The sequence below is a fragment of the Notamacropus eugenii genome, chromosome 2 (genome assembly GCF_028372415.1).
Source record: "Notamacropus eugenii isolate mMacEug1 chromosome 2, mMacEug1.pri_v2, whole genome shotgun sequence".
NCBI lineage: Eukaryota > Metazoa > Chordata > Mammalia > Diprotodontia > Macropodidae > Notamacropus > Notamacropus eugenii.
The window spans coordinates 202,359,414-202,381,119 of record NC_092873.1 but is presented as its reverse complement, the minus strand read 5'-3'; positions in this window follow the sequence as shown (position 1 = coordinate 202,381,119).

Below are 21,706 nucleotides of genomic sequence, written 5' to 3'. Positions count from 1 at the left end.
TCTCACTATGAATACTTGAAAGTCCTCAGTTTCATTGAATATCCACTTTTCCCCTGAAGCATTATACTCAGTTTTACTTGGTAAGTGATTCTTGGTTGTAATTCTAGCTCTTTTGACTTTCAGAATATCATATTCCAAATCCTGCAATCCCTGAATGTAGAAGCTGATAAATCTTGTGTTAACCTGTTTCCAAAATACTTGAATTGTTACTTTTTGGCCATTTGCAATATTTTCTCCTTGACCTGGGAACAGTGGAATTTGGCTACAAGGTTCAAAGGAGTTTTCCTTTGGGGATCACTTTCAGGAGGTGACTGGTGAATTCTTTCTATTTCTGTTTTTCCCAGTAGTAATAGAAGATCAGAGTAGTTTTCTTGACAATTTCTTGAAAGAATGTGTCCAGGTTCTTTTTTTTAATTTGCTTTAAGGGAGTCCAAAAATTTTAAAATTATCTCTCCTGGATGTATTTTCCAGATCAGTCGTATTTCCAATGAGATACTTGACATTCTTTTGCTTTTGTTTTATAATTTTTTGACTTCTCATAAAGTCATTAGCTTCCACTTGCTCCATTCAAATATTTAAGGAATTATTATTTTTTTGTCAATGAGTTTCTTGACCTCCTTTTCCATTTGGTCATTTCTGCTTTTTAATGCAGTCTTCTCTTCATTGGCTTTTTGGAGCTCTTTTGCCATTTCAATTAGTGAATTTTAAGGTGTTATTTTCTTCAATATTTTTGGGACTATTTTAGCAAGCTGTTGACCCATTTTTCATGATTTCCTTGTATCATTCTCATTTCTCTTCCCAATTTTTCTTCTACTTCTCTTACTTGATTTTCAAAATCATTTTGAGGTTTTCCATGGCTTAGAACCAGTTCATATTTTTTCTTAGAGGCTTTGAATGTATGAATGTTGACTGTTGTCTTCTTCTGGTTTTATGTTTTGATCTTCTTTGTCACCAAAGTAAGACTATACTCTTAGTAGGTTTATTCTAATGTTCATTTACTTATTTAACTTTTCAACATTCACTTCCACCAAATTTTGAGTTTCAAATTTTCTCCCCATCTCTCCCCTCCCCCTATCCCATAAGACTTTGCATTCTGATTATGCCTTCCCTCAATATGCCCTCCCTTCAATCACACTCCCTCCCTTCTCTTATACCCACCTTCTCTTTTTTCTTGTAGGGAAAGATAGATTTCTACACCCCATTACCTGTCTTTCTTATTTCCCAGTTGCATGCAAAAACAATTCTAGTCATTCATTCCTAAAATTTTGAGTTCCAACTGCTTTCCTTTCCTCCCTCCACACCCATTCCCACTGAGAAGGCAAGCAATTCAATATAGGCTATATATGTGTAGTTTTGGAAAAGACTTCCATAATAGTCATGCTGTGTCAGACTAACTATATTTCCTTCCACCCCGTCCTGCCCCACAGCTATTCTATTCTTGCTTTTAACTTTATCCCTCTCCAAAAGTGTTTACTTCTAATTACTTCCTTCTCCCATTTGCTCTCTCTTCTATCATCCCTCTCACCCTATTTGTCCCCTTCTACTTTACTCTCCTGTAGTGTAAGATAGATTTTCATACCAAATTGAGTAAGCTTGTTATTCCCTCCTTAAGCCAAATATGAAGAGAGTAAGCTTCACTTTTTCCCTCTCACCTCCTCCCTTTTCTCCTGCATTGGAAAAGCTTTTTCATAATTAGCCCTATTCCATTTCTCCTCCCAATACATTTCTCTCTCATCCCTTAATTTTATTTTTGAAATCATCCCTTCTTATGCAACTCACCCTGTTCTCTCTGTCTATGTGTGTGTGTGCATGTGTGTGTGTGTGTGTGTGTGTGTGTGTGTGTGTGTGTGTAATCTCTCCAACTTCCCAAATACTGAGAAAAGTCTCAAGAGTTACAAAGATTATCTTTCCATGTAGGAAAGCAAACAATTCAACTTTAGAAAGTCCTTCATGATTTATCTTTCCTGTTTACCTTTCCATGCTTCTCTTGATTCTTGTGTTTGAAAGTCAAATTTTCTATTCAGTTCTGGTCTTTTCATCAAGAATGTTTAAAAGTCCTCTATTTCATTGAATGACCATTTTTCCCCTGAAGTATTATACTCAGTTTTGCTGGCTAGGTGACTCTTGATTTTAATCCTAGTTCTTTTGACTTCTGGAATATCCTACTCCAAGCCCTTTGATCCCTTAATGTAGAAGCTGATAGGTCTTGTGTTATCCTGATTGTATTTCCTCAATACTCAAAGTGTTTCTTTCTAGCTGCTTACAGTATTTTCCACTTGACCTGGGAACTCTGGAACTGGGCTGCAATATTCCTAGGAGATTCTCTTTTCAGATCTCTTTCAGGAGGTGATTGGTGGATTTTTTCAATATTTATTTTTTTCTCTGCTTCCAGAACATCAGGGTAATTATCCTTGATAATTTCATGAAAGATGATATCTAGGCTCTTTTTTTGATCATGGCTTTCAAGTAGTCCCATAATTTTTAAATTGTCTCTTGGATCTATTTTCCAAGTCAGCTGTTTTTCCAATGAGATATTTCACATTTTCTTCTATTTTTTTCATTCTTTTGGTTTTGTTTTGCAATATCTTGGTTTCTCATAAAGTCATTAGCTTCCATCTGCTCCATTCTAATTTTTAAAGAAATATTTACTTCAGTGAGGTTTTGAACCTACTTTTCCATTTGACTAATTCTGCTTTTAAAAGCGTTCTTCTCCTCATTGACTTTTTGGACCTTTTTTGCCAATTGAGTTAGCCTATTTTTAAAGATGTTATTTTCTTCACCATTTTTTGGGTCTCCTTTAGCAAGCTGTTGACTTGTTTTTCATGATTTTTTTGCATCACTTTCATTTCTCTTCACAGTTTCCCTCCACCTCTCTAACTTGATTTTCTAAATCCTTTTTGATCTCTTCCATGGCCTGAGACCACTGCATATTTATTCTGGAGGTTTTAGATGCAGAAGCCTTGACTTCCTCTGATGGTTTGCATTGTTCTTCCTCATCTGAAAGGATGGAAGAAAATACCTGTTTACCAAGAAAGTCACACTCTGTTTTTTCTCCCTTTTTTGGACATTTTTCCAGACAGTTATTTGACATTTGAATCCTTTGTCAAGAGGAGGGTATACTCTGGGACCTGTGAATTCTCAGTTCCTCCAAGGTGGCACAATCAAGGGAGTATACCCTCCTCAAACTAAGGTTGAAAATTGGACAATTATCTAAGAAAGAATGTACTGTGATAATTGTACCCATTCCTGAATACATCACTGGAATAGATGTATTGAGAGTTATGACTTCAAATTTACCTGAGGGGAGATGCCAATTTGCAGTAAGGAACATAGGAATTAATAAAGTTTTAGAAGATAAAATAAAAATTGACCTGATCACTTTATCTGAACCTACTGAACGAACTACTTTAAAGCAGTATTGTATGCTGGGTGGGTGGGCAAGATGAAATTACCAGTGCTATCAAGGAATATGTTGAAGCAAGAGTGTTAGTTCCTACAACCACTCAATGGAATAAACTTTTCTGGCCAGTGTGAGGGTCAGAAGGGACATGAAAAATTATCGTGGATTATAGACAATTGAATAAGGTGACTCCTCCCTTGTATGCTGCTGTTTCAGATAGCGTTACTTTATGAGAAAAGATCCAGAAGTATGATAGGAATTGGTACATAGTTACCCAATGGTTTCTTTACTATTCCAGTAGATTCTAAACAATGCGATCAATTTGCTTTCACTAGGCAGGACCAGCAGTATACTTTTACATGCTTGCCACAAGGATATCTGCATAGCTCCACTATTTGTCATTGTATTTGGCTGAACATTTAGATGAATTAGAGCTACCTTGTGTACAGCTTACCCACTACACAGATGATATTATGATGCATGGAAAAAGTGTATAAGTGGAGAGGAGTTTGATGGTTTTAATTGAGCACATAAAAAGCAAAGGGTGCAAAATTAACTCTGCAAATATTCAAGGGCCAGCTCAAACTGAAAAGTTGTGGGGTATAGAGTGGGATCAGGGGCTCCAAGAGATTCTCCTGCAAGTCTGACAAAAGATTCAGGATTTTTCTATCCCCATAAATAAGAAAGAAGCCCCCAAATTTAAAGGATTTGATATTGAAAACATCACCTACCACAGGTAGGATAAATTTTGAAAGCCTTATATAAAATTATTAGGAAAAAATATGAATTTGATTGAGTGCTTGAGCAGAGTAAAGTTTTTGAAGAAGCAAAGGTCACTACACAAATGACCCTAGATTTATGGCCTGCGTAAAGTGGTCTGGTGGAATTTACAGATGATTACAAGATGAACATGCAAACTGAAGTTTATGGCAAAAACAACAAAGCTGAAATGTATCCTTAGGATTTTGAACTAGGAAGCTCCCTTCAACTGAAATTCAATATACATGCCCTTTTGAAAAGCAGTTGTTAGCTGCATATTGGGCTTCCATAGAAACTGAACAGTTGATTTTAGTCCATGAGGTAACATAATATTACAGCCTGGAATCCTAATTATGACTCGGTAATGAGTACCCTCACTTCTCACAGAATAGAACATGCATAGGGAAGTTAGCATAATTAAGTGGAAATGATATATTCAAAATAGATCTAAAAGGCAAAAATGGAGTTTCTGCTTTAAATGAATCTGTAGCAAACATAGATACTAAGGGAAATGATACACTCCCCTGAACCAAAGCAACGGTTGCTATAGTCCTTGGTAAAACAGAATGAGGGATATGATGAATTAACTGAAGAACAAAAGAGACATGCATGGTTTACTGATAGGAAATTTTTGGGCCACAAAAGACATTGGAAAGTGGTGGCCTATTACATATATATTAGGCAGACTTTGGAAAGTACTGGGATAAGTGGAAGTAGTCAATATGCTGAACATATGGCAGTACATCAAGCTATCAAAACAGAACAAGGAAGACAGTGTCATGTTCACTGATTCATGGATAGTAGCTAATGGGTTAGCTACATGGATGACTGTGTAAAAATCAAAATTGGGATATTCATGGCAAACAGGTGTGGGGCAAAGAATTATGGGAAGGTATATGCGACATGTATTTGGTTACTAATTTGTCAGTTTTTCATGTAGATGCTTATGTGACCTTCACCACACCAGAATGTGAGTACGATTCACATGCTGATTAAGTAGCAAATATTGTCCCTACCCTGACACCAACTAATGATCTGGTACTAGCAAAATGGGTCCATGAAATGGTTAGCCATTTAGAGGTCCAGACCACACACCAGTGGAAACAAGAATGAGGTATTAGTATCTCTCATTCATTGTTAAAACAAGAGGCAGAGGAATGTTGTATACATCAGTTGGAAAAGAAATGAACTATTCCTCCGGTAATAACTACAGAGATAGCAAGGGGAAAAGTACCAGCTCATATTTGGCAAATAGATTATACTAGACCCCTACCCAAAATTTATATGTACTTGTGTTGACACCTATTGAAGTATACTAATGGCTTGTCCATATAAGAATGCAAACCTCAAAAATAACTGTAAAACTCTAGATATCATAAGTCTATATTATGGAACCCTCAATGCAGATTCAAAGCAACAATGGGTCATATTCAAAGGTAATGAAATGAAGAGATATTGTGTATTAAACAACAAAGAATAGCTATATCATATTCCATATTATCCACAAGTGCCTGTGTTAATTGAAAGAATGAATGGATTATTGAAAAAACAGTTAAGAAAGTTAAGTTCTAATCTTATCAACATTGGAAAGATAATTGCTTTACATACTTTGAATAATAGACCAATGGGAGGAAGTACACCTCTATCCAGAATGATGACCCCAAATCTGCATATTAGAAAACAACAAACACATAAGATACCAAATGTTGAGTATTAGACTGTGAAGCCAGATGTTCCAGCACCATACCCAGGGACACTTGGTTTGGAAGGATATGATTAACATTGTTTAGAGGACTTTTGATTGTATGAAAAAGAAACAAGAAAAATCTCTACTGGAATATATATGAGAATCCCTAAAAATCATTTTGGACAGATTTTACCTAAATCAGGATTAGCCGCTCAAGAAATACATGTATTGGCTGGAGTGATAGATACTAATTATCAATGAGAAATTACTGTGACATTCCAAAATTTAGGTGATGAACCCATACAGTTTTGTAAAAATGATAGAAGAGTTCAAGTGATTATTATTCCTTGTGAAACAATACCCACTGTGAAAACTGACCCTTCTTCTGAAAAAACTAGCAGAGGAACTGAAAGGTTGGGTTCTACTGACAGAATAAAATTGGGAGTTAAAGCATGGGTAAAACAGAAGCCACATGACATTCCAAAGGTTGCGCATGGGAAAGATAATACTTCAATTGTTGTTTATTTAGGAGAAGATGATTACCAAATTGTACCCTTAACTCATATATTCCACTGTGAATGAGGATATGATTGTAGGTTCATAGACTCCAGAACCACGGCTGATGCTACATCTACCCTGCTTCTGTTTATTGTTTCCTTGTTTCTTTTTGACCTTTCATCTGTTAAACTTATTTGCTAGATTTATTTCCTACAGTCTCAGTACTCTCCATCTGTGGATGCCTGATTGATTAAGCCAAATGTCACACTGATCTTCAGACAGGGACATCTCTATGTCCAATTTCAGCAGGAAGCAACTATGAAAGCAGACACCTTCACCCTTTACACCAAAATTTAGGTCCCATTTGTTTAAGGAGGAATAATGGGGTGCTTGTGCTCAAGTCCCACCCTAAGATATTGCTTTATGTGCACATTTTATATGATCCTTGTTATATTGTTTTAAAGTTCTGTTGATACCAGTTGTCTAAGATATTGTTTTATATGCTTATTTTCTGTTATCCCTGTTACAATTCTCTTGATACCCATTGCCCCACCAACCTATGTAGTGAATATGAAAGATCTTGGGGTCGAATGTAATAGTAATTTAAATGGGAAGGTATTTCCCATTCATTAATAGGCCCATGTGACTGGCTTAAATCACCTAGAAGCTTAAGTCACATATGGTAGGAGGAGCTTGCTGAAAGGATGGAATAGGAAAGGTGGAGCAGAACCGGGAGAAAGTGAGTGAACATGGTCAGGGTAGAGGAGAGAGAATGCAGGTTAGCAGGCACAGCAAGACTCATGAGTGTTTGCTTGTGAGAAGGCCTCAGAAGTAGGGGGAGACTTGGGAATGCCTTTGTCCCCAGCAGTGCTAATGTGTATTGACGTCTTGGTTACTATGAGAGCATTTACTTTTTGGTGTTGGGATCTGGCTTTCTGGTCTCTGAATAAATGTTTTTCTTCTGCTTTCTTTATGTGGAATCTTTTATACTTATGATTCACAACTATGCCAGTATATCCATAGCCATCCTCAGTACTGTGAATATTGCCTGGATAATACACAGTTTGCTCCTATTCGCAGCCAATTACTTGACTTTTTTGACTCTTTGTTAAGGTAGGGCTTTGCTTCAGGGTGGAGGGTAAATTGTACCATGCTTCTAGGGTTTTATGCAGTTGTTTTTAGAGATAGTTCTAGGAACCTGTAAGTTTTCAGTTTTTCTAAGGTAGGATGATCAAAGAAAAGGTGGTTATTCCTCTCCAGGCCTGTGTTCTTGTCTGTAAGTAACCACAGGCACTCTTTTCTGCTTTGAAACTGTGAGGAGGATTCCATCTCCACCACTGCCACATGCTCCACCATGCCTGAGCTCCTCCTCACCCCAGGACTGCCACCAAGGACTGTGACCTAGATCCAAGTATGGGCAAAGCAAATGTTTTGCCTCAGTGCCAGTAAAGAGATCCCTGCAACTCCTTTTGATAAGCTGCTTGATTCTGTCCCCCTTCCCCCCATCTATGGGCTGAGAGCTCCAGAAGCAGTCACCACTATGATCACTGCCACCACTACCCCAGGGCTGGGGCCAGACCACACTCCTCTTTTACTTAGGTCCAACAGACCTTTCCTACTGACCTTCTTAGTTGTTTTTGACATCTGGGGGTTCAGAAGTCTGGAAACTGTCACAGTTGCCAATGATTCAGTTCACTGAGGTCTGCACTAGGTTTGTTGGGGCACAGTCTTTGCTGGTGCATTTTGCACTGGACTCTGCTCCTTCTTCAGACTGGTGCAACGGACCTTTCCTGTTGTCCTTCTAAGCTGTCTTGGGCTGGAAATTTGCTTCCATTTCTCAGTTTCTGGGTTCTACTGCTCCAGAATTTGTTACAGGTATTTGGAATGATTTGGGGGAGAGATTAAGCAAGCCCATGCTTTTACTCTGTCATCTTGGCTCTGCCCATCCATAAATCATTCTTTCTATGGCCACATCACATCACTATTTCTTCCTAATTCCTTTTAGATTTGCATTTCCCAACAGCTACATTATTTTACTTGTGACAAACTTTGAGTGATCTACTTAAGTTAGAGAAAATGGAAAGATTTACTGACCACTGTAAGTAAATGGAATCTGGAGTAAATTTTGCGTAGTCTACACTATAGTTATAATTATTCAAAGTCTCAGCATTTTCATCATAAATAGCTGGAAGGTTTCCAATATTTCTATGAATTTTTTTAATAAAAATGTGAATGATAAAGCATCTAGTTTTTCTTTCTTTATTTTTCCTGTTTTTGATTCCCCACTGTTATTTCATTCCGGTTAGGAGACTCCAAATGCGGAACACTCTTCCACCAATTCATATTGACAACTCATTTATAGTTGAGTTTTAAAGAGTGGCCATGGACACATAGGAGTTAAGTAAGTAACCCATGGCCATAAATCAAGTATGTCAGAAGAAAGATTATAATTCATGACTTCGTAACTTCACAGTTTTAGGTACCATGCCATGTTGTCTTTCACATATTGAAGACTTAGTAGTGAAGGAAGGAAAGGAGAAACTGAAGAAAGGAGAAAGAAGGAAGAAAATAGGGAGCAAGGTACAGAAGGAAAGGGAGGAAAACAGACTCAGGATGGAGGGGAATGAGGATGAAGGAGGGAAGGAAGAAAAAAGGGAAAAAAAAAAGATGAAAGATTCTTGTTGGCGATGAAATAAGTGATCCAAGAATACAACTCTGATTGTTAACAAACAAAAAATGACTGGGATTACAATGGAAACATGATTTTCTAGTAAAAATAATCATTTACAAATGTGAACAGACATTTTCTTGTTATGACAACCAACTATATCTCCAAAGTTCATCGTACAGTTCCCGCTAGTTGGGTACTACTTTTAATCTTGTTTTACAAACAATCAACTTTTTTTCCTGTTTTTTGGTTCTCAGATCTCAATAGTTATCAGGAGTAATTAATAAACTTTTCATTAGATGTGATAAAAGATGTTAATGAGTATTGAGAGCTGATCTATATTAAATACTCAAGTTTTAAATTTTGTACAGAAATAAAATTAATTGAACTGATGAACCAGATTGTTTTTTATTGTATGATATGTTGTATGTGACCAATGTTATTATATAAACATAATATATTATAGGGAGAAGAAAATTACTTTATTTTGCTTGAAGTATTCATAACAATTGTTGCATAATCACACTATGTAAAATTCTTAATTCATGCTATAAATTTAAAATTTACTTGGTAGCCTAATGGGAAAGTAATTTTGTTAACTGCAGCTTCCTGAATAACCAGCTTTCAGATAAAATACAAAATGATATCCAATTTAATTTGCAATAGAGACTTCATCCTCAGTCATACACACACACACACACACACACACACACACACACACACACACACACACACACACACACACACCAAAGCAATAAATGTTTAAAATTAATGCTAGTAAACAAAATGACTTACCCAGAATGTATATGAAAACATTTCCTTTTCAATATTATTAAAAATAAAGGTCACTTTTTTTTCCAAATAGAAATAGCAGCTCATCATTCAAGCGTAACATATTTTAGCATTTATTGACTTTTACCAGGCTATTTTTAAGTTACATATTAATAGACCATTCCACTTTATTGTTTACCCCAATTAGAATGAAAGTTCAATTTGAGAAAACTGAGATAACATTTCAGGAATAACAACATTCTGGCCACAAGGATCTAACAGTATAAGTGCAATGTTGATTCTGGATATTCCAAAAATAACATGAATATATTAAAACAAGTTAGTGCTTGCAATTTCAAGTACATATTTCATGTTTTAATAAGAAATCTCCTATGTCTGGAAAAATATCCATTTAGCCAACTATTTATTGTTTGAGCTGTCTAAGAGGAGATTAAGCACTACTGAGTAAAATAAAACTCAGATTTAATTATCAAAATGGAATTAAACATTTTCCAACTTTTGTCAGAAGTGAAATAAATCAAGTCCAGCAAACATGGCAAATTTAAGAAATGGAAGAAGTAATGTATTGATGGTTCTCAAGATAAAAGTCAACTTTAATAGTTAAATAGCCATCAGTTGACTTTCACCTGCTGCTTTCTTTGGCTTACACTAACATAAGGAAGAGAGTTTCAAAAAGATTTAACACTTTTTCATTGCTATTGCCTTCCATAATCTCATCTCCAAATTAACTAGGCCCATTTATTTCCATCACTCTATATCTCCAACAGGCAACCCAACTCCCCAAATAAAAACATCACCACCAGCCACCATGGAGGAGATCTGAAGATGTTCCCCTCTCTTCCCCAGTCCTCAGAAAATAAATGGAATAACACCACCAGTCACTACAGCAGGGAGCCAAGGACTTCCACCTTCCCCAACCCAATCCATCCAGTTTCCACCAAGTACTAGCTTACTTTGCCTGAAAAAGTAGAATGGATGGAGGTACTTTGGGTGTTAAGAGCTTAAATAATTCATCTGGGATCATATAAGGAGCTTGGAGCAGAAGTGGAATGTGAACCCAGTTCTTCCTAATTCCAAAAGCTGCTCTTTACTTTCTACTACAAACTACATCTCAGGTCTTCCCCTTTCCTTTTATTTCCTCACTTCTCCAAAGATTCATCTACTGCCTCTATTTCCTCATCATCTACTCACTCCTTGATTCTACCAAAATCACTTTCAAAGAACACCAATGACCTGCTAATTTACAAATGTATTGGCTCTTACTCAGTAATCTTTCCTCATAGCTCAAATCATTGCATTGTCCTGCTTGTCCTCCAACCTCTCTGATTTTTTCTTTTTTGCTGTAGTTTTGTATAATTATCTGTCTCCCACACCCTACAAACTCTCACTGAGTGACGTTAATTTTTCCATATTCCTCAGCCTTCTAAAGCTCAGATATCTGTTGAATGAATAAAAGTTACTTGCCATTATTTCACCCAGTTTACAAAAAACACCTTATTCATTTAGATGTGCTTACAAGAATAATAATATATTTCAGTTTTAAAGAGAAAATATAGGTGTATGGTTTGGATTTACTTTAGTAAAGGATTGTGAGGATATTTCAGTTGAGTGTAACCAAGTTAAGGCTAAAAGAAATAAAAAATGGAATTGTGAAGTCTTTATCATCAGTTGTTATTTTTTATCATTGTTCTAGACCATTTTAACTTTTAAACTAATTTTAACTACAGTGTTAGTAAGGAGGTTCACCTTAACTTTCAGGTTATACTTTCAGTAAGTGCAATCTGATGCTGATTGCTTGGTATTAATAATAAAACCTTTCAAATGTATCATGGACATTATTTTTTTTTAAGTAGAATGCTGGTCATTTTCATTTTTCAATTGAAATGTAAACTTTTAAATTATAAAAACTAATGCAAATTAACAGGCAAAGAAATAAATGCCACAGAAATCATCATTAAGCATTTGTTATGACTATTAATTTTTAACGCACTTTAATTCTTCAAGTAATTTAGGAGGGCATGGAATATTTTACTTATCAGATTTATGAATAAGAGAATTTATGACCAAAGAAGAGCTAGAGAATATTATGGGATGTAAAATGAATAATTTTGATACCATCAAATGTAAATCATTGTACAAACAAAACCAAGGTAGCTAAGATTAGAAGGAAAGCAAGAAACAGGGAAAATTTTATAGCAAGTTTCTCTGATAAAGGCCTTATTTCTCAAATATATAGAGAATTGAGTCAAATTTATAAGAATACATTTCAATCCTCAGTTGATAAATAGTCAAAAGATATAAACATGCAGTTAACAGAAGAAATTAAAACTATCTACAATCATATAAAAAATTCTCTAATCACTGTTGATTCAGGAAATGCAAATTAAAACAACTTTAAGCACCACCTCACCACCTTTAGATAGGATAATATTATGAGAAATGGGAAATATTGATTTGTGGAATGGATGTGGAAACAATAGGAACAATAATGCACTATTTGTGAACTGATCCAACCACTCAAGAATAATTTGGAACTATGCCCAAAGGGCTATAAAACTGTATATAATCTTTGACCCAGCAATGCCACTACTAGGTCTACATCTCAAAAAGATCAAAGAGAAGGGAAAAGACCCTGTATGTACAGAAATGTTTATAGAAGCATTTTTTGTGGTGGTAAAGAATTAGACATTGAGGGGATGCCCATCAGTCAAGGCCAATCCTAATAAGTTGTGCCATGTGATTATAATGGTGTACTACTGTGCTATAAGAAATGACAAGCAGGATACCCTCAGAAAAAACCTGGGAAGGCATATATGAACTGATACAAAGCTAAATCAGCAGAACCAGGAGAACACTGTACACAGTAACAGCAATATGGTACACAGATAAATTATGAATGTCTTTGCTATTCTCAGCAATATAATGATCCAAGATAATTCCAAAGGACACATGTTGAAAACTGCTATCTGCCTCCAAAGAAAGAATTGATAGAGTCTAAATGCAGATTGAAGCACATGTTCTTTATTATTTTGGGGCTTGATTTTTTTGTCTTCATTTTCTTTTGCAATATGGTTTATATGGAAATACTTCACTGCACATTTATAATATACATAAAATTATTTCCTTCTCAAGGAGGGAAGAGGAGAGGAGGAAGGGAAAAAATTTGGAACTCAAAACATTTTTTTAAATGAATGCTAAATTTGTATTTGAGAAATATAAGAATGAAAATTAAATACAAAGAAGCTAGGTGGATTGATATAGTGGATAAAGAAGTGGATTCAAGTTTCACTTCTGACATATACCTGCTGTGTGACCCTAGGCAAGTTATTTAATCCCTAAGTGCCTCAGACAACTTTCTAATATTCTAAGTTGCAGAAAAGATGCTGACTTGCATTGCTGAAAGAAGTTTCTGCATCCTCTAATCACCTATACTGTAAATATCCTGGGACAGTCCCCATTTGATCCCTAATGCTTTAAAGGAGCTAAGATGGCACAGTTGTGTGAACTCTCTAATAATGATCATAGTATCATTAATTCAGGTTTAGTCTTTGAGAAGTCTAGGTCAACTTGAAATGAGGATGAATATTAGAGATAGACTTCAGTGGATAACATTGTGGCATAAGTGAAGATAAGAAAATCTTTAAATCATTAATAATCATTACAAAGTGAAAATTTATTTTAAATTAAGACAGTGCTACCAAATGCAGCAGTCTTGAATGCTGTTAGTACCTGCTCTATAAAGGTCTAGCCAGAATGAGATAAATAAATAAGAAACACAACTAGCACCAAAAAAACTCACGTTTTTTTTTCCTTTCCCAAAGGAAAAGTGTGGGAGAAAGCTTTTTTACCTGGGCTGGTTTGACAACTATTCCAGAACACATTTGAATGTGAAAATTAAGCTGAACTGCAGCCACCATGTAAAATGCTCATTATCAAAGTTAGAGAGAAATTAAATGAGAAATTAAACATTATTTTAGGAAGTGTTGCCAAGTAAAATAGACCAAATATTGCTGAATATCATAATGTTGATTATTTTTACCCCAAAGGCATTCCTGATGTATTGAATTTAGAAGGAAAAATTAGTCTGTTAAGTGACCAGTATACCTTTTCTATATACACTTAAAACTGACATCAGTCCATTTAGCTTGTCAAATGATACCTCATAGCAAAGTAGATAGATTGCTTTAACTGGAGTCAGGAAGACTTGGGTTCAGATCCTTCCTCTGATACTTCCTTGTTTCCTGACCGAGGGTGAATTAATTAACCTCTCTGAATTTTCACTTAGCCACATGTAGAATAGGCAGTATCACTTCATGGGGTTGTTGTGAGGCTTAAATAAGAGAAGATATGCAAAATATTCTGCAAACTTTCAAGTCGTTTCTATAAATGCTAATGAGCATGAGTATTCTGTAATACTATCCTTTGTGTGTATGAGAAGGAAAGCCTAACACCCTCCCTGCTCAAGTACTTTCTGAGTCATCAGAGCCCTGGGCTCATTCTAATTTCAACACCAAGTCATGGGACTGTCTTATTTTATTGACCCAAATTAAACAAACAAAAAACCCCACTTGTCTCCCCAAATAAACAGGGCAACTCCCTGAGAAGCAAACTTCTGGGATTGATGCTCACACATAAGAATGAGCACAGCTGGAAATACAAGAACACTTTTAAGTTCAGTAATTCTCCTTGCTCTGTGACCTTGCCAAAATCTTCTGAATAAATAACTCTCCCTTCAATTTTATCATAACCTTGTTCTGACTTGTTCGGAATCAAAATGATCAGTCTCATAGAATCTCAGAAGGGATCCTAGAAGTAATATAGTTCATCCCATACCTTTCTGAGATTAGTCATTCAATCAAATTAGCCAGGCAGTCAATACTTATTAAGCACCTACTTTGTGCTAGGCATTGTTCTGAGTACTAGGGATAAAGAAAACTAAAAAGGAGGCTTCAAGGAACTCACAATTTAGTTGGGGAATATAATACACAAAAAAAAGCTGAAAGAGGGAGGAGGAGAAGGGAGATGAATAGAATCACAGAGAAGTTTAAAGGACAGTGAACTAAGTGGGAAATGAAGAGATAGCTGGCCTGAACACCTTATTTAAATGGAGGCTGTGCGAGGAGCTATCTGCTCTAGGGTCAAGTGAGAGGGGCAGAGAAGATGAGGAAGAATATTGCACGTATGGCGGCAGAGGGGCAATCAGATAAGACGTCTGGAGAGGAAAGTTGGAGTGTCTTGTTTGTGAAATAGCGAAGAAGTCAGTGTCACTATATTAAAAAAAAAAAAAAAACATGGCACAGGGTAAGGTTCAAGAATAGAAAGGTAACCAATTCTACTTAGGGATAAGTTAAGTTTAAGGCCAAATATCCTAACAAATCTAGTCTATCTCTTGGCAACTCACAATTATTATTCCTAGTTCTTTACACTAAAGTCAAGTAGAATAAATCAAATGAATTATGAAAAGAGTGGCATAAGTTTTTCCCCAGAAATTCACATTTATCTCAAACTTTCTATCAAACAGATATTTCATAAAGCAAAACCCAAATTGTGCACAAATAGTATTCAAATTTAGGTTCCTTAAGAGGAGGTATGGTTTCATTAATTATATTTGAATCCCCAGTGCAAGGCACAATGCCTGATACATAATAGACGCCTATCAAATGCTTTCTGACTAACTGTTGATTAATTCCTATTCCTTCAAATACTATCTAAGATGCCCCTATACTCTACTCCAGACTATCATTTCTAGTTACCCATATACTTTTGGCATGACTTTCACTTCCGTTTTCTTCCTGATATCCCTCCTTTGAACATGTTCCAGATTGTGAATATCCTTCAAAAAATGTGGTGGAATTGAACTTGGGAATTCAGATGTGGTCTGATCAGAAAAGAGGATAGTGGCATAGGCAACTTCTTTATTCTAGATGCTATGTTCTTGCATTCAGCATCATCTCCTTTGGCTGTCATCACTCTATTAATATATTGAAGTCTACAAAAATCCCCAGAATTGAAGAGAAAGGAATAGTTTACCTGTCAGATCTATGGAGAAAGGAAGAATTTATAAGCAAACAAGAGATAGAGAACATTATGAAATACAAAATAGATAATTCTGATTACATTAAACTGAAAAATTTTTTATACAAAGCAATGTAACTAAGATTAGGAGGGAAGCAAAAAACTGGGAAAGAATTTTTACAACCAGTGCCTCTGATAAATTCCTCATTTCTAAAACATATGGAGAACTGAGTCAAATTTACAAGAATATAAGTCATTCCCCAGTTGATAAATGGTCAAAGGATATGAACAGGCAGTTTTCAGATGAAGAAATTAAAACTATCTATAATCGTATGAAAAATGTTCTAAATCACTATTGATTAGAGAAATGTAAATCAAAACAACTGTGAGGCACCACAACACACCTATCAGATTGGCTAACATGACAAAACAGGAAAATTATAAATGCTGGAAAGCATGTGGGAAAATTAGAACACTAATGCATTGTTGGTAAAGTTGTGAACTGATCCAACCATATTAAAGAACAATTTGGAACCATTCCCAAAAGGCTATAAAAACACACATACCCTTTAACCCAACAATGCCACTTTTAAGACTGTATCCCAAAGAGATCATAAAACTGAGAAAAGGACCCACATGTACAAAAATATTTATAACAGCTCTTTTTATGGCAGCCAAAATTGGAAAATGAGAGGATGCCCATCAATTGGGAAAGGGCTGAACAAGTTGTGGAATATGAATGTAATGGAATACATGATGAAATGATGAGAAGGAAGACTTCAGAAAAACCTGGAAAGACTTTTATAAAATGATGCTGAGTGAAAAGAGCAAAAACAAGAAAACATTGTACACAATAACAGCCACATTGTGTGATGACAAATCTTGATAGACTTAGCTCTTCTCAGCAATGCAACAATCTAAGACAACTCCAAAAGACATGAAGGGAGTGGAGAAAATTCAAAACTCAAAAACTTATGGAAATGAATGTTAAAAACTAAAATTAAATAAATTAATTTTGAAAAAAATAATTTTTTACATGAGCAGTGATCTATACCAATTTGTTGAGATCAGCGCAGTTAAAAGACCTTGTGTATCTGTTTAGAGATGCAGTAATGCAGCTGATCTCTTTCAACAATCCCCTCCAGACAACTTTAAAACAATTGTTCTAATAAAATCTGGAGCAACAGAGCAAAAACAATTGAGACAATTTTCTACATCAAGAAAACTTAGGAGGTTGGCAAGGGACTTCAGTGATAAGAAAGTCGAAGTTGCCCTATGGTACATGCTGCAGCAACACCAGTGGTAGACCTTGGAGCAACAGCTATTTCATAAGCTTTCAGCCAAGAGACTGTAAATGAGTCAGACAACTGCTCAGAAAGAGCTTACACAAGAGCCTTTGCTGACAATTTTGACAACTCTCTTGCCCAAAGATAGTTCTGGGACAAAGGGAAGCACTTTTGATTGGTCACAAGGAAAGAGGGACTCGGATCAGTGCCAGGGCAAAAAGGAATGTTAGGATTTGTGCTACAGTGGGACACAGTCCTTTCTGGATAAAGACCAGAGTGGAGACCAGGAGAACAGTCACCACACCTCTCCTTGGATCACAACACCTTGGAAGAACTGAAAACTTTCAAACTCCCAGAACTAGCTCTGAAAATATCAGCATGAGAAAGCCTGAAGCTTGCTATAACACCTCATCACCCTCAATAAAGAGAGACCAAATTCAACATAAAATTTAAAATCAAGAAATAGCTTGGAAAAAATGAGTTGTTGTTGTTTGTCCTTCCTTCTGAAAGAAGATCAATGACATCTTGAGGATGATGTCTTGATTTGCACATGAATTAGACTTCAGTGAGACAGAGCAGCCTCCCTCTCTCCTCCAATTATCAGGTTCCAGTGGCAAGACAAAGGTTAAAATGACTGGATGGAAAAATAAGCAAACAACAATAATAGAACATGACTGTTAAAAGCTATTACAGTGGGAGGGAAGAACAAGACACAAACTCAGAAGAAGACAACAATGTACAAACAGCTATAAGCAATGCATCAAAAGAAAAATACTAATTGGGTGTAATTTCAACAAGAATTACTGAAAGAGCTAAAGAAAGACATAAGCGTAGTAAAGGACAAGAAATTAGAGTGATAGAAGAAAATTATGAACAGAAAATTAACAATTTGGTAAAGGGGGTACAAAAGCAATAGACATAGACAGAAGGCATGGGTATAAAGTCAATTATATTTCTATGAACTCAAATAAAAGATTAAAGAAAGGGAATGCAGAAAGGAGAAGGAGAAAGAGGATGGGCAGATTATCTCACATAGAGGAGTTACACAAGGAAGAACTTTTGCAGTGGAGGGGAAGTGAAGGGGGTGGCAGAACTCCTTTGAATCTTATTCTCATTAGAATTGATTCCAAGAGGGAAGAATATTTGTACACACTCAATTGGGTATAGAAATCTATCTTATGCAACAGGAAAGAAGAATGGAAAGGGAGATAACAGAAAAAGGGGGTGATAAGGGGAGGAAATATTGAAAAAGGGAGAGTTGTAAAAGTAGGGACAGATTAAGACAAGTGGTGGTTAGAAGCAAAACAGACTTTTGAGGAGGAAAAGCACAAAGAGAAAGATAAGAATAAACAGAAGAAAATATGATGGAGGAAATCAACAGTAATCGTAATTGTAAATATGGATGGAATGAACTCACCCATAAAATGGAAGCAGAGAGTAGAATGGATTAAAAATAAGAATGCAACAATATATTGTTTTACAAAAGATATTTGAAACTGAAAGACCACAGTTAAATAAGGGGCTGGGGGAGAATCTATTTTGTTTCAGTTGAAATAAGGTAGAGGTAGAGGTAGCGATCATGATCTCAGACAAAGCAAAAGCAAAAATGGACCTACTTAAAAAAAGGTAATCAGAGGAACTACATTTTGCTAAAAGTTACCATAGATAATGAAGTAATATCAAAAATTTTACAACCAGTTTCATTGATAAAAACCTCATTTCTCAAATACATAGAAAACCAAATCAAATTTACAAAAATAAGAGTTAATCTCCAACTGATAGTCAAAGAATAAGAGCAAGTAGTTTTCTGAAGAAGTCAAAATCATCTAAACCATATGGAAACTCACATGGTCTAAATCACTATTAATTAAGGAATTGATTGGAAATTAAAACAACTTGAGTTCAACTTTACACCTATCAGAAATAACAAATTTATACACATATACACACACACACATATATATATAAATTTATATATACATACATACATGTGTATATATAAATTGATTTTATATATATGTATGTGTAAATATATGTGTGTATATATATATACATATATATATATATATAAACATATACAAATACAATATATATATGAATCATTCCCATGGAATTAACATTTGAAGTAATTGGAGCAGAAAAGAACATTAAACAAGTGTAGAGAGAAATAGGATCTGGGACAGAAACTTGGTGTGCATTTAACTAAGAAAAGACAAAGTGTCATGTATAATGAACCAGCAATGTAGACAAAGAATTGTGTATGTGTATGTGTGTGTGTGTGTGTGTGTGTGTGTGTGTGTGTGTGTATGAAAACATAATATGCATAGTCAACCAAAATAAATTTCTTCTTAAGACACATCTGTAAATTTATCTTTATTTCTGTGCCTTGAGCTTTCTCATTCCACTGATTCTTTTTTTTTTATTTTTTTTCTTCTCTTTTTTTTTATTTTGTAATGTTTAACAATCACTGCCATACAATTGTGATTTTGTCCTCCCCACCTACCCCCCACTCTCCCCTTCCCTCCCCACGACTGCATACGATTCTGTATAGATTCTACATATACTTTCCTATTGAGTATATTTTCACTATAGTCATGCTATGTAGTCAGACTAAGATAAATGAAAGAAATCGTATAACAAATCAGAACATGATACACAAACACATACACATACACAAACATGATCTGCTACAATGTGTGAGTGACTTCCATATTTCTCTCTCTGAGTGTGGCAGGCATTTTGCCTTGAGATCCTCCATTGGGATTTTTTTTTTTTTTTTTGGTAAGAAGTTCTTGTGTTATTACAAAAATCTAAGTCTACCAGAAAAAACTCTCACACACTGTGGTTGTTGCTGTGCATAAAGTTCTCCTGGTTCTGCTCCTTTCACTCAGCATCAGGTCATATAAGTCCTTCCAGGCCTCTCTGAAGTCTTCTTGTTCATCATTTCTTATGGCACAATAGTACTCCATTACATTCATATACCATAATTTATTCAGCCATTCCCCAATTGATGGACATCCCCTTGACTTCCAGTTTTTGGCAACTACATAGAGTGCTGCTATAAATATTTTTGTACATGTGGGACCCTTTCCCATTTTTATGATCTCTTGGGGATATAGTCCTAGTAGCGATATTGCTGGGTCAAAGGGTATGCACATTTTTGTAGCCCTTTGGGCATAGTTCCAAATTGCTCTCCAGAATGGTTGGATGCGCTCGCAGCTCCACCAACAATGAATTAGTGTTCCAACTTTCCCACATCCTCTCCAGCATTTATCATTTTCTTGTTCTGTCATGTTTGCCAATCTTATAGGTGTGATGTGGTACCTCAGAGTTGTTTTGATTTGCATCTCTCTAACCAATAGTGATTTAGAGCATTTTTTCATATGATTATAGATAGCTTTAATTTCTTCCTCTGAAAATTGCCTGTTCATATCCTTTGACCATTTATCAATTGGGGAATGACTTGTATGATTGTACATTTGGATCAGTTCTCTATATATTCTAGAAATGAGGCCTTTATCCCCGAGTTTAGCTGTAAAAATTCTTTCCCAATTTACTACATCCCTCCGGATTTTGGTTGCATTGGGTTTGGTTGTGCAAACACTTCTCAGTTTAATGTAATCAAAGTTATCCATTTTGCATTTCATAATGCATTCTATCTCTCCTTTAGTAAAGAATTCTTCCCTTCTCCATAGATCTGATAAATACACTATTCCTTGCTTCTCCAGTTTATTCATGGTATCAATCTTTATACCTAAATCATGTACCCATTTGGACTTTATTCTTGTGTACGGTGTCAGGTATGGGTCTATGCCTAATTTCCGCCACACTGTTATCCAGTTTTCCCAGCAATTTTTGTCAAACAATGAGTTCTTATCCCAGAAGCTGGGGTCCTTGGGTTTATCAAACAGAAAGTTGCTATATTCCTTGCCTACTGCATCTTGAGTGCCAAGTCTGTTCCACTTGTCTACCTCTCTGTTTCTTAGCCAATACCAAGTGGTTTTGATAATTGCTGCTTTATAGTACAGTTTGAGGTCTGGTAGCTCTAGGCCACCTTCCCAAGCATTTCTTTTCATTAGTCCCTTTGATATTCTGGACCTTTTGTTTTTCCAAATGAATTTTGATATTATTTTGTCCAGCTCTATAAAGTAATTGTCTGATAGTTTAATTGGTATGGCACTAAATAAGTATATTAATTTGGGTAGAATTGTCATTTTTATTATATTAGCCCGGCCTACCCATGAGCAACTAATGTTTTTCCACTTACTTAAATCTGACTTTATTTGTGCAAAAAGTGTCTTGTAATTGTGTTCATACAATCCCTGGGTTTGTTTTGGCAGGTAGACTCCTAAGTATTTTATACTGTCTACCCTAACTTTAAATGGGATTTCTCTTTCTATCTCTTGCTGTTGGACTTTGTTGCTAATATATAGGAATGCAGAAGATTTGTGTGGGTTTATTTTGTACCCTGCAACTTTGCCAAAGTTGTTTATTAATTCTAGTAATTTTTTACTTGAATCTCTGGGATTCTCTAGGTAAATCATCATATCATCTGCAAAGAGTGATAACTTAGTTTCTTCTTTGGCTATTTTAATTCCTTG